This window comes from Phyllobates terribilis, unplaced genomic scaffold (genome assembly GCF_046119375.1).
Source record: "Phyllobates terribilis strain yellow unplaced genomic scaffold, ASM4611937v1 Scaffold_4824__1_contigs__length_56820, whole genome shotgun sequence".
In the NCBI taxonomy this organism is placed as follows: Eukaryota; Metazoa; Chordata; class Amphibia; order Anura; family Dendrobatidae; genus Phyllobates; species Phyllobates terribilis.
The window spans coordinates 24,479-39,760 of record NW_027367573.1 but is presented as its reverse complement, the minus strand read 5'-3'; the positions used below and the strand labels follow the sequence as shown (position 1 = coordinate 39,760).

The 15,282-nt window shown below is 43.9% G+C and overlaps 1 non-coding gene across 1 annotated transcript; it reads left to right on the top strand.

Moving 5' to 3' along the window:
* Positions 1–14,872: 14,872 nt before the first annotated feature.
* Positions 14,873–14,944, top strand: TRNAH-GUG (transfer RNA histidin (anticodon GUG)). Its single transcript has one exon. It is a non-coding gene; the product is annotated as a tRNA-His (tRNA).
* Positions 14,945–15,282: the final 338 nt, after the last annotated feature.

Below are 15,282 nucleotides of genomic sequence, written 5' to 3'. Positions count from 1 at the left end.
TTCTTTATTAGTTTATATTCTCTTTCAATTTTTATGGTTGTAATATTTTCTTGAACTATGGTAGTGAATTCCAATTTACAAAATTGTGATTTTGTGATAGTGTTTACAATGATGTAATAATGCTTTATAGATGCTAGGCATTCAGTATTTAAGGGGTTTAAGTTTATTAAAATTTAAATTCTTTTTAGTTATTTTTCTTAAATAAGATTGTATAACTCTTTTTTTCCTTCTTATAACGAGGTTGAAATTTAATATTTTATGCGGTTATATAAAATGAATTATAATAGGGTCCATAATTCAATTTCGACCGGCCCAGTCCAAGCGTTTATAACCTTTAAAAGACAGGACCGGTATTGATCGAGCCGATAAAAAAATTCATGTCAATTGCATTCATATCAATTCTACTGACCCAATACATTAGAGTCTCCTTCTTTCCTTTTTTGTAGCTTCTTAGAAAACAAAATAAAATACATAATATCAATTGCATCTTTAACTTGGCACCATAATATCATGAACCCTTTGTTCCCTCATTGAGTGAATCTATTTCTTGTATACAAGAAAGGATAGCAGACTTTATCTATTAAGGTTTTAATCTATTTCTTGTATACAAGCAAGGATAGAAGACTTTAGCTATTAAGGTTTTCACTCAATCAAACATCAACAATGATTATCGATCTCGACGAATATTTGCACAGGTTAATGGCATTCATTGTTAATATCTTATCGCAATCGGGTATGAAATACCTCTAATAGCGAACCTAAGGCGATCTAAACGGGTAGATATCAAGATGTCGTATGGTGTAATGGATCTTAGAATAGAATGGTGGATCTTGTCTCCAAACCTGCAAAGCCAAGTCCGAGGAGATTGTACCCCGGATTTGACTCTCTAATGCTTAAGTCAGTGATAATCCGTGAGGCCTTAAAGAGGACTTGACTAGAAAAGGTGTTTAAAGAAATAGTGATTGGAATTCGGCTACGGGGAATTGTAACTGATTACCTTGATCCTACCCGAAAAGGGGAGAATTTATTGAATGTCAGAAAATAATGTTGTTCGTCCAGTTGTTATTCTCTTTATCACGGTGAAAAGGATGATCAGAGAAAGGGAACCTTTCAAGCCCTTGTGTGCTATATATAGCTTGTAAAGACGTGGGCCCCTCTTTATGACGTTGTTTGACAGTATATTAAAGCCCCTCTTTATGACGTTGTTTGACCGTACATTAAAGCTCCTCGTTATGACGTTGTTTGTACGTTACTCGTGTTTGGGCTTTCCGAGGCCTTCTAAGCACCTTGGACCGCACCTACACCTTGGCACAAAGGAGTTTATGGCTTACTCGGGTACTCCGGCTTTGTGGATACCTACCGTAGCTGGGTCGGGCCCAACATCCAGCCCTTCGAGCCATTGGCAAGCTTGCTTGGTAAGGGTTCGTCTAGACTTGGTGGACCCATACTGGGTGTTGACAAGCCGCGGTCTAGTCGAAATAGATTGCAAGAATACTCGAGTTAGTCATAGACGTACCCGAATCCCCTAGGTAGCCCATCGAATACTGTCGACTATCGCAGACGGCTGTTTTTGCGTGGAATCGGTTAGAATATGGGGCTAGTCGGTTGCCGACTATCTTTGGCGCCATTTTCATTTATTTGAAGATGCCACCTTCGTCTCGGTTTGAATTTGAATCTTGTATCTGAGTGAGTGGATACTGTAGCGGTTATGCCTTAGCGTTGGTTCGTTTTTTGATGTGACGAAAAATGAAATGCATATCACTTCAGACATTGGAACGACGTCTGACATGACTTCTGATGCTTGGTGGTGCGTTATGTGGTGGTTTATGATTGGTTGCCTTTGGACGATGCTTTTGCCTATAAATAGAGTGTTAGTGGTCCGATTTCAGACTTACGTTTGCTCATTTCCCTCACAAAGAAAAAACTCTCGCTTTCCCTCTCTTTAGATCACCGGTGTTCTTCCACCAACCTTTCGTCGACGTTGTCGTTGCTGTTTCGATTCCTTCTTACTCACAAATGGACCCTTCTACAAGTTGGTATTCTCTTCCTCTCCTTATTTATCTGGTTGTTCTTGATCCTGGAGACTGTTTCCCTCACTGGCGGCCACTGTGTCGCTGGCGGGATGGGTTTATCGATGATCTGCTTTATAGGGGAGGAATAGTCAACTAATAGGTTTTATCTTGTCTTTAGTGCTAGGAACCCCTGCCCATGTACGGCTAGTCGCAAGGCCTATTCGGAGCTCAACGTCACCGCCAATCGGGGAGAAGGTTCCAAGCGAGAAACCGTCTCTGTTGACCTTCTCGAACCTGAAGGAGGTTGCCAACAAGTACCCTTTCCATGAGGGTACTACTCTGGCTCTACCAGTGACGACTTCTGTTATGACGGATGATTTCTCTCTGTTCTTTCCGATAAGCGTTCAAGCTCTTGAAGTCGGTTTTCGGTTGCTGTTGGCGACTATTGTCCAAGCGTGTTGTAGGTGTTTCGGTGTTAACCCGTGTCAATTACACCGTAACGTGTGGCGTTGCATCGCAACCCACATGTTCAGGTGTAAAGAGTTGGGGATCACACACAACTTTTCCGATTTCTCGAGCCTTCACTCATCGAAGGTTGTCCCCAAAGAGGTGGGCCTCTACTACTTCCGTCTTGGGATGAATACGAAGTGGAAGCATCCCGACCACGTTCTAGAATGGAGGGAACAGTGGTTGCTTGTGAGGCCTCCAATAGGTTGGGATCTCCCTACGGCCTTCGGAGCGGGGTCGGCTTGGAAAGCGCCCCGTCTTAACCGTGCGGCCAAAGCCAGGCTGGTTGTGCAGTTCACCACGCTCCCCGAATCCAAAGAGGTCATATGCTCGGGGAGGGGTGTTACCCCTTCACTCCTTGAGGGTTTGGGTCTTAGCCTATCTCACTCCTCCATGCGTAAGTTTGTTGTCTAGGTCTAGGCGTATATGTATGTTTTGCTTTACTTGTGACCCTGACATGTAAGCTTTCTTCTTGCATGCGATCAATTCTTCGATCTCTTGTCTGATATTCAGGAGCTCGACCCCGCCTATGAAATGGAGATTGAGAGGCTCGAGGATCGCCAAGCTTGTACTCCGAATGTGACTGTTCTCCGAACGCCGTCTACATCCCTTCGGATAAATGACCCGGCTCTTGTGTCTTTGGCTTCTCTTACTTCTATTCATCCATCTCCAGGGCTCGTCATCAACCTCGTTGGGAGTGACGACGAGGAGATGGAGGACGACACTCCTTTGCATCACCAGGGTCGATCTGCACCGCAATCCGGGGGAAGCAGGGCCCAGTGGTTGAGGTCGATGTTCTGCTACCCATGCAGGAGGTGGCGATCGGGGGAGTGGCAGCCTATATTGTTGATGAGATTAGGTGTAAGTCTTAATACAAGAGGGGTGAAGGGTCTGCCTCTCGAGCCAAGTCCCCTCCTTCTCCCGAACGCGTCCTGAGGAAAACTGACTTCTACTACTGTCGATGTTGTCCTCGAGCCGAATTGGTTGTCGTAGCCGATTCCTCAAATGCTCAAGGAGGACGTGTTAGAGCTCATCTCTTTTCGGTCCCTCGCCTTGTCGGTGAGTGTCATTAATCGTTTAGCTATCCGTGTCTTTTTTACTGTGTAGCTTAATTCATTTTTATGCTTGTAGGTTGCGCGCATCAGCCAATTTCTTGTTGTTCAGGCTTCGTCTCAGGCGACCCTCAAGAAAGAGCTGAAAGAGGCTAACGCCTCCCTCATGGCCGAACGCGAGGAGACCAGTAGCCAAATGGCCCGCCAAAAATCCGACTATGACATGGCGATGGTAGAGGCGGCCAAGCTTCTTCAAGAGAAGGAGAGTCTCTTTGGTCGTCTTGCCAAGGCCGAGCGCAAGCTGGGCCTGGAGGTCAAGCACTGTGAGCTCTGGGTTGTTGAGGCTACAAAAGAGCTGAAAAGTTGAACGATGGGCTGAAGGTACAACTAGCTGATTCGGAGGCAGCCCAGGTCGCCATTGATGCGGATAGGGAGAAAGCCAAGGAGGCTAGAATTGCCGCCTAGGGCGCGATGGAGGGGGTTGTTGCTCGGGCAGCGCATGATGCCAAAGATGCGGCGACGGCTCAGTTTGTCAGTAGTAGTCGTATGCAGAGTTGGATTACTTACTACAACCGCTACCGAGCCGCCTTGATCTTCGAGGATGTGAAGAAAAAACATCTTGGCTCCTTTCTTTTCTTTATATTTTGAGGATGTTTTGAAACTATACCTCTGACCGGTTTTTGTAAAAATATAGTTAAGTACTTGGAACAAGTTTTGCCCCGCCTAGGCGGTTGTAATTAACGTTTTTACCTTATGCATATCTTTTCTTAATATGTTTGTGCTCGCTTTAAGTTGTAGTTTCTTAGGTTAGGAGTGTTCGAAACATATTTATAACTTAACCAAAAACCGAATCATTCATATGATAAAAATGGTCGTAATGATGTTCTACAATCGACTAATCGTAGTCGTACGTTGAATGTAGACATAATCAAAAAATCTGAAAAACAACTTGATTAATGAACTGGTCATTTTAGCCTAGTTGGAATGGTAGTCCTCGCGCATTTCTCGGCTAAGTGTTAGCACGTGTTGATTTGTACTGTCAGTTTTCCTCGACTTTGTCGTAGAGCTGTTTGTGAAGGGAAGGTTTGTGAAGGGAAGGCATCCACTCTTGCAGCTTGCATGTGATGCGAAGCCGGCTTTGTGTTCTCTTATGGGAAAGCCCCTGGTAGTGCCTATGTACTCGTCCGATGGCTGGACGGAGAGGCGTTGTTTGTATGCACTTACGGGTAAGTCCCTGGCGGTGCTTGTGTGTTCGTCCAGCGGATGGACGAATAGGCGCTTTCGGTGCTTACAGGGCGGACACTGGCCGGGGTTATTTGTAGCCGAAAAAACTCAAACGATTCGCATGATAGCCGAACCGGTTTTTTTATTGTCCAAGAGCTGTGGGCACTTGGCTCTCGCCTGTGGCGAGCACGTTTAAGGATAATAACGGCGTAGGCGCATCACGCTCCACGTGTTGTGGACGTGATTGCCATTGTGGTCGATGAGCCTTTAGGCTCCCGGGGCGACCTCTGCATCGACTATGTATGGTCCTTCCCAACACGGGTCCAGCTTTTCGCCTTTTGCACGTCTGAGTACAAGGTCGCCTTTTGGAAGCCCCTTGGTTGTATGTGCTTGTTGTAGTGCTTGGCTATAGTTGCTTTCTGATTAGCTGCTCGTATGGATGCATGCTCCCTCATCTCCTCGCGTAGTCAATCTCCAGGGCGAGTTGCTTGACATTTATTTTTTCTTCGTACTGAAGGATCCTGTCATTCGGGAATAGGTTTTCTACAGGGACTACGACTTCGACACCGTAAGCGAGGCAGAAAAGGGACCTTGTGGTGCTGTTCTATTCGCCCATAATATGAGGGGTATTATCTCAGCCCAACTCCCTTTGGCACCTTGTAGACACTTCTTTAAGTCCTTGATGATGCCCTTGTTTGCGGATTTGACTTGTCTGTTGCAACGCAGGTGAGCAACAAATGTGAAGGTGAGTTTAATGTCAAGGTCGTCGCACCAGGATGTCAAATTTTGGGTGTTGAACTGTGGGCCTCTGTTGGTTTCAATTTGTTGTGGCAAGCCAAACCGGCAGATGATATTTTGCCATATAAACTTATTTACAGTTTGCACGGTCGTGTTTGTCAAGGATACTGCCTCTATCCAGTTCTTAAAATAGTCAATGGCCACTATTATGTACTCGAGTTGTTCTGGTGCTTTGGGAAAAGGCCCCAGGAGGTCTAGTCTCCACATGGCAAATGGGCATGTCCCGCTTATTATTTGTCATTCTACATCGGGCTGGTGAGAAGTTGGTGCATGGAATTGGCACCGCTTGCATGTTTTCGCAATCTCTTGTGCGTCGGCGCGTATTGTGAGCCAGAAATGTCCATACCGGACTACTTTTTGTACCAGGGCTCGCCAACCAGCGTGCGTGTCGCACAGGCCGGAATGTAATTCGATTAGCATCGCTTTGCCCTCTTCCTCGGAGAGGTACCGGAGTTCTCTACGCAAGAAGTTGTTCTTGTAAAGCTGACCTTTGTTTATGTAGAACCTAGTCGATTGAACCTCTATTCTCCTTCTTTCCTTGGCATCGGCAGGGATGTTCCCGCCCAAGTAGTTGAGGATGGGGTTACACCAAACATTAGGTGGTGTACCGAATATGAGCGTTGTCGATGGCTTTACTATGGATCTTTCTCCCCTTGTTTGGACCCACACCTTGTCCTTGTTCTGCTCGGGCAGTAAGTTGGATGGCTTGACTTGAGAGTCCATCTTTGCTAGTCTGTTTGCATGTTTGTTATGTTCCCGAGGTATGGCTCTGATGAGAAAGTGCTTGAACAAGGGAATAAAGTCCATGACACGGCTGTGGTATTTTGGGAGGGTACCCGTCTTGGCCTCATAGGCGCATTGGACCCGGTGTACCACTACCTTGGAGTCACATAAGCACTCTAGCCGTTCGCATGCGCTTGTACGAGATGTGCGTGAAAGTATGGTATGAGCCTTCTTGTTTCTATACTAAGGCGTATGCAATTTTATCCACTGGGGGTACCTTGCTTCTGTGGGTGTCAATGCCTTGTTGGTGAATTAGACTGGTATATTCTCTTCTCGAACGAGTACGATGCTGACAACCCTGGTGCTTGCGGCTAGATAGTGTTGTAACTCCTCGCCGTCTACATGCTCAACTAGGATTGGTAGCGTGGCCATATGCCTCTTCAACTTTTCGAACGCGGTGGAGCATTCTGGAGTCAATGTAAAACCTTTTGAGATGCAGAGGACGTCAAAGAATGGCAAGTTGCGCTCAACTAGTCTTGCATAGAAACGACTTAGATAGTTCACCCAATCCAATAGCCGTTGCATCTCATTTATGCTACGTGGTGGAGAGGCGTCAATCATCGCTTTTACTTTATCCGGGTTTACGTCTATGCCTTTGACACTGATCATGAAACCCACAAATTTTCATTCGGTCACACCAAACACACATTTGTCCAGGTTGAGGCACATGTCGTACTTCAGGAGAGAGCTGAACACATCTGCTAGATCGGCTACATGATTAGACTGTCGCTTGCTTTTAAGACTATATCGTCGACGTAAGCTTCTACAGTCTTTCCTAGCTGGGCGCAGAATATGAGGTCCACTAATCTCTGGAATGTGGCCCCGCATTTTATAGCCCGAATGGCATGACCTTGTAACAAAAGGTCCCCTTGTCGGTGATGAAAGCAGTGTGCTTGGCATCGGTCGGGTTCATTAGTATTTGGTTGTAGCCGGAATACGCATCGAGGAAGCTCAACGTTTCATGCCCGGCTATAGAGTCGACTAGCTGGTCAATAGCGGGTAACGGGTAGTTGTCTTTCGGGCAAGCCTTGTTAAGATCTGTGAAGTCGATGCACATCTGCCACTTCTTGTTTGGTTTGGGCACCATGACCACGTTGGGTACTGGACAGGCTCTACAAACCCGGCCTTGAGTAGCTTGGCTAACTCGTCACCAGCTGCCTTGTTCTTCTCACCAGCCTGCTTACGCCTGCATTGTCTTTTTGGCTTGACACCAGGGGCAATGGCTAAAGAATGCGTCATGACCCGGGGGGTAATGCCTTTTAAGTCCTTTGGAGTCCATGCAAAGATATCTCGGGAGTTCCTTAACAAGGCTTTGATGGCTTCATCGACGTCTGGGGCAAGCCAACCACCGACATATAGTCGCTCCTCTGGATTTTCAAATAAAACGACCTCCTCTTTAAAAAAATTGAGGAAGGCCCGCTTTTGGTGTTACTTCTTCGGGGGAAATATTTCCCAAGAATAAGAGTTGGTTAGCCATTACGGCTTGTTGGACTCCCCGTTCTGATGAGACATAGCATGTCTTGCTCTCGGTAACATTGTCGTGGAATGTACATTCTTTTCCGGAAACTGGGAACTTAAGGCAGAAAATGCATATTGATATGACTGCTTCAAACATGAATAAAGACGCTTGTCCTAGGAGAGAATTGTAGGAGGAAGTAATGGGCACGACTATGGAGTCGATGGATTCCTTGCGTTTTAGACCTTCTTCCTAACCGAGCATCATCTCTAGAGTTATGACTCCTAAAACCTTAACACGCTCACCACCAAAACCGACTAAAGTGCACTGGTAGGGCGTAGGTTGGTCTGCTCAAAGCCGAGCTTTTGAAACGCGTCCCAATATAAAATGTCTGATGAGCTGTTATAGTCGACTAGGACGCGCTTGACCATATTGCTACCCAGTTGCACATGTACGACCAACGGGTCCAAGGCAGTTTTGGCCCAGTCGTTCACCTCGTGGTGGTGGAAGGTGAGTTGGTATGGTCGTCGTACTATGGTGTTGACGGAAAGCACAGGGGATCCAGGTGGTGGGGTGGCGTTTCGTATTTGTCGCATCTCGTATTGGCTTGGAGAGGAATCCACATGCCTCTCTGCAATGGTGCCGACGTAGCCGTCTGAAGCCGGAAATTCTTGGTCGAGGTCTCAGTTATTGGTGGGGGATTGGTTTCGGCGCTGGTTTCCTTGGCCTTTCTTATTGGTGGTCAACCCCTTACCCTCTTGTTCTCTCTCTCGCCTCATGACCTTGCAATCCCGAGCGTCGTATTTGCCATTGGGGTGCTTCGAGCACTGTTGGAAATCTCCAGATTGTTGGGGTTGTTCTCTGGGCAGGTGGGGTTGTCGGTACTTGTCCCTCTGCTCATTAACCATTACATGCTGAGGGAATCATGGTTGCATCGATGATGGTTGATCGACCTTTGAGTTCTTGTAGCAGGTAGAGCAGATTCGGTGTCCCTTGCCATTCTGCTTGCTCTTATTCCACCCCTTGTCATCTCATCTTTTTTCATTATCGTTGGTTGTTGGGTTGTTGATGATGCCATTCAGCTCCTCAGAGGAAATGAACTCATGGGAGCGCTCTAATTTATACTCGTAGGTGATTCATTGCTTGCGCCCGAGGTAATTCTTGAAGGGAGAATGATCACGAAGCCCGGATAGGAGTGCCATTTTTGCCTTGTCGTCGCTAAAATCTTGGGTATGTATGACGTGCGCCGAAAAACACTTAAGGAAAGCATCGAGCGATTCACCTGCTCGTTGTCAAATGTTCATGGCAGTTTGAATGGAGATTGTGCACTTCTGTTGGGAGTTGAAATGTTGGAGGAAACGAGCCTCAAGATCAGTGAAATAGTTAATGCATAAGGGAGGTAAGCTTAGCATCCAAGTGAGGGCCGGACCGGATAGATTGTTGGGGAAACCCTTGCACGTTAGAGCATCAGAAGCTCCACTCGCTATCATGGCATAGCGGTATCAGGCTATATGCTCCCGGGGATATTCGACTCCTGTGTAATCCTTGAGCTAGGGGTACTTAAATTCTTTGTAAGTGATGGCGTTGATTATGTGGTCGACAAACGTCGTCATACCATACAGGGTGTAAGTGGGCGGCGCTGGGTAGAATGAACTCGGGGCTTGATATGGATTGGTATGCGGATGAGGGGAGTATGAGTATCGGGATTGCGGATCGGGCATATGATAGGGAGGCCTCGTTCCGTAGACAGGTGGGACCTCGGGTATGTGATGTGGGTGCCTTGACGGATAGGCTGGAGGGGCCTCGTTCATATGATGTCTCGACGGGTAGGGTGAGCACCGGGTAGGATATGGGGTCTCACTTCCTGGAGCGCGGGGAACGTAGTCGGGGTCTACCTCCGCCGCTTATGTACTCGATTGCCACGAGGCCTCGTAGGCTTCGTATTCGCTCTCCAGTTGTGGAGTTGGCTCGTGGTTCCTTTGAGGGACCTCTTGTCTCGTCCTCTACGTCCTCGAAGGACTCACTCTAGTCGGTATGGGAGGATCCTTGGGCACCATCGGGGCCTTTCCTTTCCTCTGTGCGTTTTTCCATGCTTTGAAGGCCTCCACCTCCTCGGTCGGGAGCCACTCTCCATCACCAAGCGTGCTGGTGCTAGACGTTCCTAGGTATGTGGAGGCGAGTGTAGTGGCACGTGTGGAGGAGCATGTGGTGGTGCATGAGGTGTCACGCGGGGTGGTGCGTTTGCGCTGGTGTCCGTCGCCAGATTGTGTGGTGGATTCCAATTGTTGTGCCTCGGATCCTCGTTACCATATGTGATTTCACTTAAGAAGACCACCATGATTCTTTCCAATTTTGATCTTAGTTTCGTGAGAAAGTTCCCACAAACGGCACCAATGTTAATACCTTAGCACGATCGGGTATGAAATACCTATGGTAGCGAAGCTAAGGCAATATTAACGGGTAGATCTCGAGATGCGGGACTCCTTCAGTATATGGTGTAATGGATCTTCGGATAGAATAGTGGATCTGGCCTCCAAACCTACAAAGCCGAGCTCGGGGAGATTGTACCCCAGATTTGACTCTCTAATGCTTAAGTCAGTGATAATCCGTGAGGGATTAAAGAGGATTTGATTAGAAAAGGTGTTTAAAGAAAGAGTTATTGAAATTCGGCTACAGGGAATTGTAACCGATTACCTTGATCCTATCCGAAAAGGGGAGAATCTATTGAATGTCAGAAAATAAAGTTGTTCGTCCGTACGATATTCTCTTTATCACGGTGAAAATGATGCTTAGAGAGAGGGAACCTGACACGCCCATGGGTGATATATATAGCTTGTAAAGACGCGGACTCCTCTTTATGACGTTGTTTGACCGTACGTTAAAGCCCCTCTTTATGACGTTGTTTAACCGTACGTTAAAGCCCCTCTTTATGACATTGTTTGACCATACGTTACTCGTGTTTGAGCTTTCCTAGGCCTTCTAAGTACCTTGGTCGCGGTTACACCTTGGCCCAAGGGAGTTTATGGCTTACTCGGGTAATCCAGCTTTGTTGATACCTACCGTAGCTGGGTCTGGCCCAACATCCACGAAGGAAAATTTTAAAATTTTCTTAAATTTTCAAAATAAGAGAAAAATAATTGTGTTTAACAATAGAACTCTTTGTCTTTATAATGTCGTAATATTTAACGTCGGATGTCTTCCTCCTCGCACATGATAAATTCATATGTTTGTGTGATATTGGAGCGGTGACGAGTTATAGTCATCCAAGCAGCTCATGCAGGTAGGTGACACAGATAGGTTACTCGTGTAACCAGGCAGCTGATACAAGCATGTTACTCGTGCAACCAAGCAGTAGACAAGAAATGAAACTTAGCCAGAAGGGTTTGCTTAGCATGGAAGATTTCCCCGCTATATAAATAGAGTTGAAGACTCTAATTTGAAGGGACCTCGATCCGGGACCGAAAAGAGCATGTCCGGGGATCGAGGGTCAGTGATCGGGTTTTGGAGATGGGTACTTGCAAGGTACCCGCTCAACATTTGCTTCCCGCTAATTGAGATTAATCATCATGTAATTCATTTCTTACCTTACATGATATATCAACCATTCTTGTAAATTCATCAAAATAGATTCAATAAAGATAGAACAGCCAAACTTTCGGCATATACTGTCGCAGGAATGGGTTATCGAACATTCTTTACTAATCAAGTTTTCGGGAACCTTCCCTGGTGCCGATCGTGGGGACCTCCTCACTTCTAGTTCGAGAAATGTGGAATGTCAATCGCGATAAATGAAGAACGGGAAGGAATGCGATGATGCATGGTTTGAATTGATTTTTCAATGAGCAAGTTTTAACAAGAGGCTATTTCACGTAAGTACATGCCTTGGTTTCAGTTGAATTGTTGCATGAAGTTGAATGAGACGTTTCATCATCATATGCATGAGATAGTAAGATGCGTGGTTGTAACGATTTATCTAAGAGAAAAAGCTTGTATGGTTATGTACACGTGGTCATAATCAAGCTAGAACGACGAGAAGATTCTAGCGTGACGACTTGAAAGAGGTGGGAGTCAGTTGGTGTAGCTCAAGCTCACCACAATAGAAGCTGAGACAAATGAAGATCCATGAGGTTGGTGATTTTCACTCGGACACGTCGATAGGGAAAGTTATGGTCGTGGTGAATGTTGATCCTGACCGAGGCTGTGACGAGAGTTGAGGACGGCGAGGTTGGAAGCTAGCTGCAAAACTATCAAAGCTCGATGGTTGATGAAGCATGAGCGCGCTAAATGTGAAGAATGAACCGGTTTATGTGGAGAATGAGAGCGTTCTTCACAAAAGGTTCAAGTGTGCGACATCTACGCTGTTATGAACATTAACGTACTAGATTTTTCCCGATGTGATGTGTACAACGTACTTTCGTGCAAAGCAAAGGATATCAAGCATGTTTGAAGGCGGGGGTGTGGAGGGTGTGGTTGCTCAGAAGTGAAATGATGAATTTCCTTATGAAGACCACGTTGAATAACAAGTATAATGCCAAGATGATGACCTGGGGCAAGGAAGAAAGAGGAAGGGATCAGTACTTACATCTGGAAAACACGGTTGAGCATAATGTATTTTAGAATAAGATGAAGCGATGATCGCGATGGGTATGCGGTAGCTACAATTACGGTTGATGTCATGTTACACCTTGACTGCGATGATGACGGTAATTGTTCGTTGCAAGATTTGGAACGCGATAATTGACCCGCCAACAGGCATGGACGAGGTTGGTATGTTTGTAGATAGATGACAAAGAGAAACACCACGCTCACATTTTCAGCAGTCAACAACGTGGTGAGCATGATCGACGGGCCAAATGTTGTGGATGTTGTAAGCTGAAACTGTCGTCCACACAAGCTCAAGGTGCCGAGCTTTAGCCATTATGGTGATGGAAGTCAAAAAAAAAGATTGAGAATGGTGACAGGAGTGACAATAAGGTCCCATCTCCAACACGGAGGAGGTCTAACGCGGTGGATAGAAGACGATTGGAATGTGAAGAAAGACGCTCAAGTGATCACGTGATGGCTAGCAATGGGAAAATATGGAAAGCTAAAGACCGGGTTCTTCATCAAGTAACCTAGAGAAGAGATGAACCTTGACCGTGATGATGATAACAGAAGATGACAACAGCGATCGAGCGCGGTGGCAGAAGAAGTGACGATGAGGGCCAACACCTAGCGTGACGATTGAGTGCTATCTTCTATATACTTAAAAGTTGGAAGGGTCAAAACATTAAATGATTCATAATTGGGATAAAGTATAACTACAGAGGACGCACGACCATTGAAACGAATTTGGACAAGGTTTTATAGCCTAAAGGGGTTGGGCCAACCCACCCTAGATGGAAAACGGGTCGAACATGAACAATGATATGTATGCGACTTTAATATGAAGTTACGTTGGAAGCCTTTACTATGGAGTTACACCGACGAACCTTAATTATCATGATGAATATGTAAGCGATTTTTATTCCGGCATTATAAACATTCCAAACAATCAAAAGTACTATACAACGACTAAGCCAAATAAAATTTAAAACGAGCTTACGAAGAAACATATCGTTCATTAGAAATAATGTACAAACAATGTATACAGAAATACATTAATAATAAAAACTTTAAGTAGTTATAAAGGATAATAAGGATTAACCTTCAGTCCGTGCAAAAGAGGAACACCTAGTTCTAGTTTAATTAACAAGGTAATATTCTTTGTGCGGATCAACGATACCACGACGAGTAAATAAACTTAATACCAAACACAAGATATAGCCATATAGCTTCTACTATTACAGCAAAAGAAATATTTTGGAATTTAAAATTTATATTACTCATAATTTGATTATACACCATAAACAATCATATTACATCATATTACCTTTGGCTTAATCGGAAGAAATTCGTGTCATAAAACTTTAGGGGTAATGTTGAAATTGTTCAGAAAGAAAATATTGATGGATCATCCTCCGGAAAGAGTGTTCATTTGGCATCATCCTTTACGGGGGTAAAAGGAACATGACACAGTTGTATAGAGATGCAATGGCGATATGTAACCTAGAGTTGTGTTTTTTTTAATTCAGATATATTTGACATTTGATTTTGTTACATACTATTACATTTGTCGAGTTTATCAATATTATTAACATGCTAAATATTTGTACAAAATACAGTTACTAAGTAAATTTATACAACAATTACCCGGGCATCACAAGTCACGTTTATCGAGTTTATTTATCTTTATTAACATGTTAAATATTCACTCTAGATACAAATACTTGTCAGTTGTCAGTAGATAAAAATTCACACAAATTATGGTAGAATTTTCTTTACATAAATAACTTTATTGAAGTGTTAGTGGAAATATAAAAAACAAATAAGCAATGTATACAGAAATAAAGTAACTTTAATATAATAATCATAGGGGTAAATGTGATAAAATAATGAAAAAGTTGGTAAAATACTAAAATGACATGTATTTGTATCCAACAAAATTGGTCTAAAATGACATATATTTATATCCCGATGAAGTATTCATTTAAAATACAATAATTAAGTTAATTTATACGAAAATTACTTGTGTATACATTTACTTGTGTATACATTCATTAAATCAATTTATACAACAATTATTCATATATGACACAAATCTTAAATTAGTAAACTTAAAATATAGTCGTAGCTTCTACTATTACAGCAAAATAAGTAATTTGGAATTTAAAATTAAGAGAACTTTTTTACTTTTGCGCGGGAGAAAATCATCAAATTTGTTTATCTTTTGACTTAGTAAGATCACATTCATTATGATGACGCAAGGAGTGAAAAATATGAATTTTGATGTATATAATATTACAATTGATAAGATAAGATAAGATTCACTAAATTAATTTAACGGATGAGGTCATTTGACTTGTAAAGCGTCATCCTTCACTACGGGGCAAGTCGGAAATGCGAGCCTAATTCGGGTTAATAATGTTATAAACTTTTTGCTTGGGTGTTAGAACACAAAAGTGGCTGTAGTTTAGTGGTGAGAATTCCACGTTGTGGCCGTGGAGACCTGGGCTCGAATCCCAGCAGCCACATTTTTAAAAATTGTTTCCCTTTTTTTTTCCCGAAAGTTTCAACTTCTGAGTCTCCGGTAATCCTGACCTATATCAACTAATATATGCTGGAAAAAAAAAGAGATGTCAATCAATATACTCTTTTAGTAAATTTATAATTATTCATTTAGAAAATCTCAAGCATGTAAAGGAACATATTTTTTACTAAATTATTTTAGTATAATTTTTTTTTGTCAAATGGTAAAAATTTCATTAATATTTTCCAAAACTTCTAGTTACAATACACTTTTCTCAAGATAGCTCTCTCTCTTCGCCCTCTAGTTAAAAAAAAAACATGTCGTCGCTGCCCTAGGCGACTC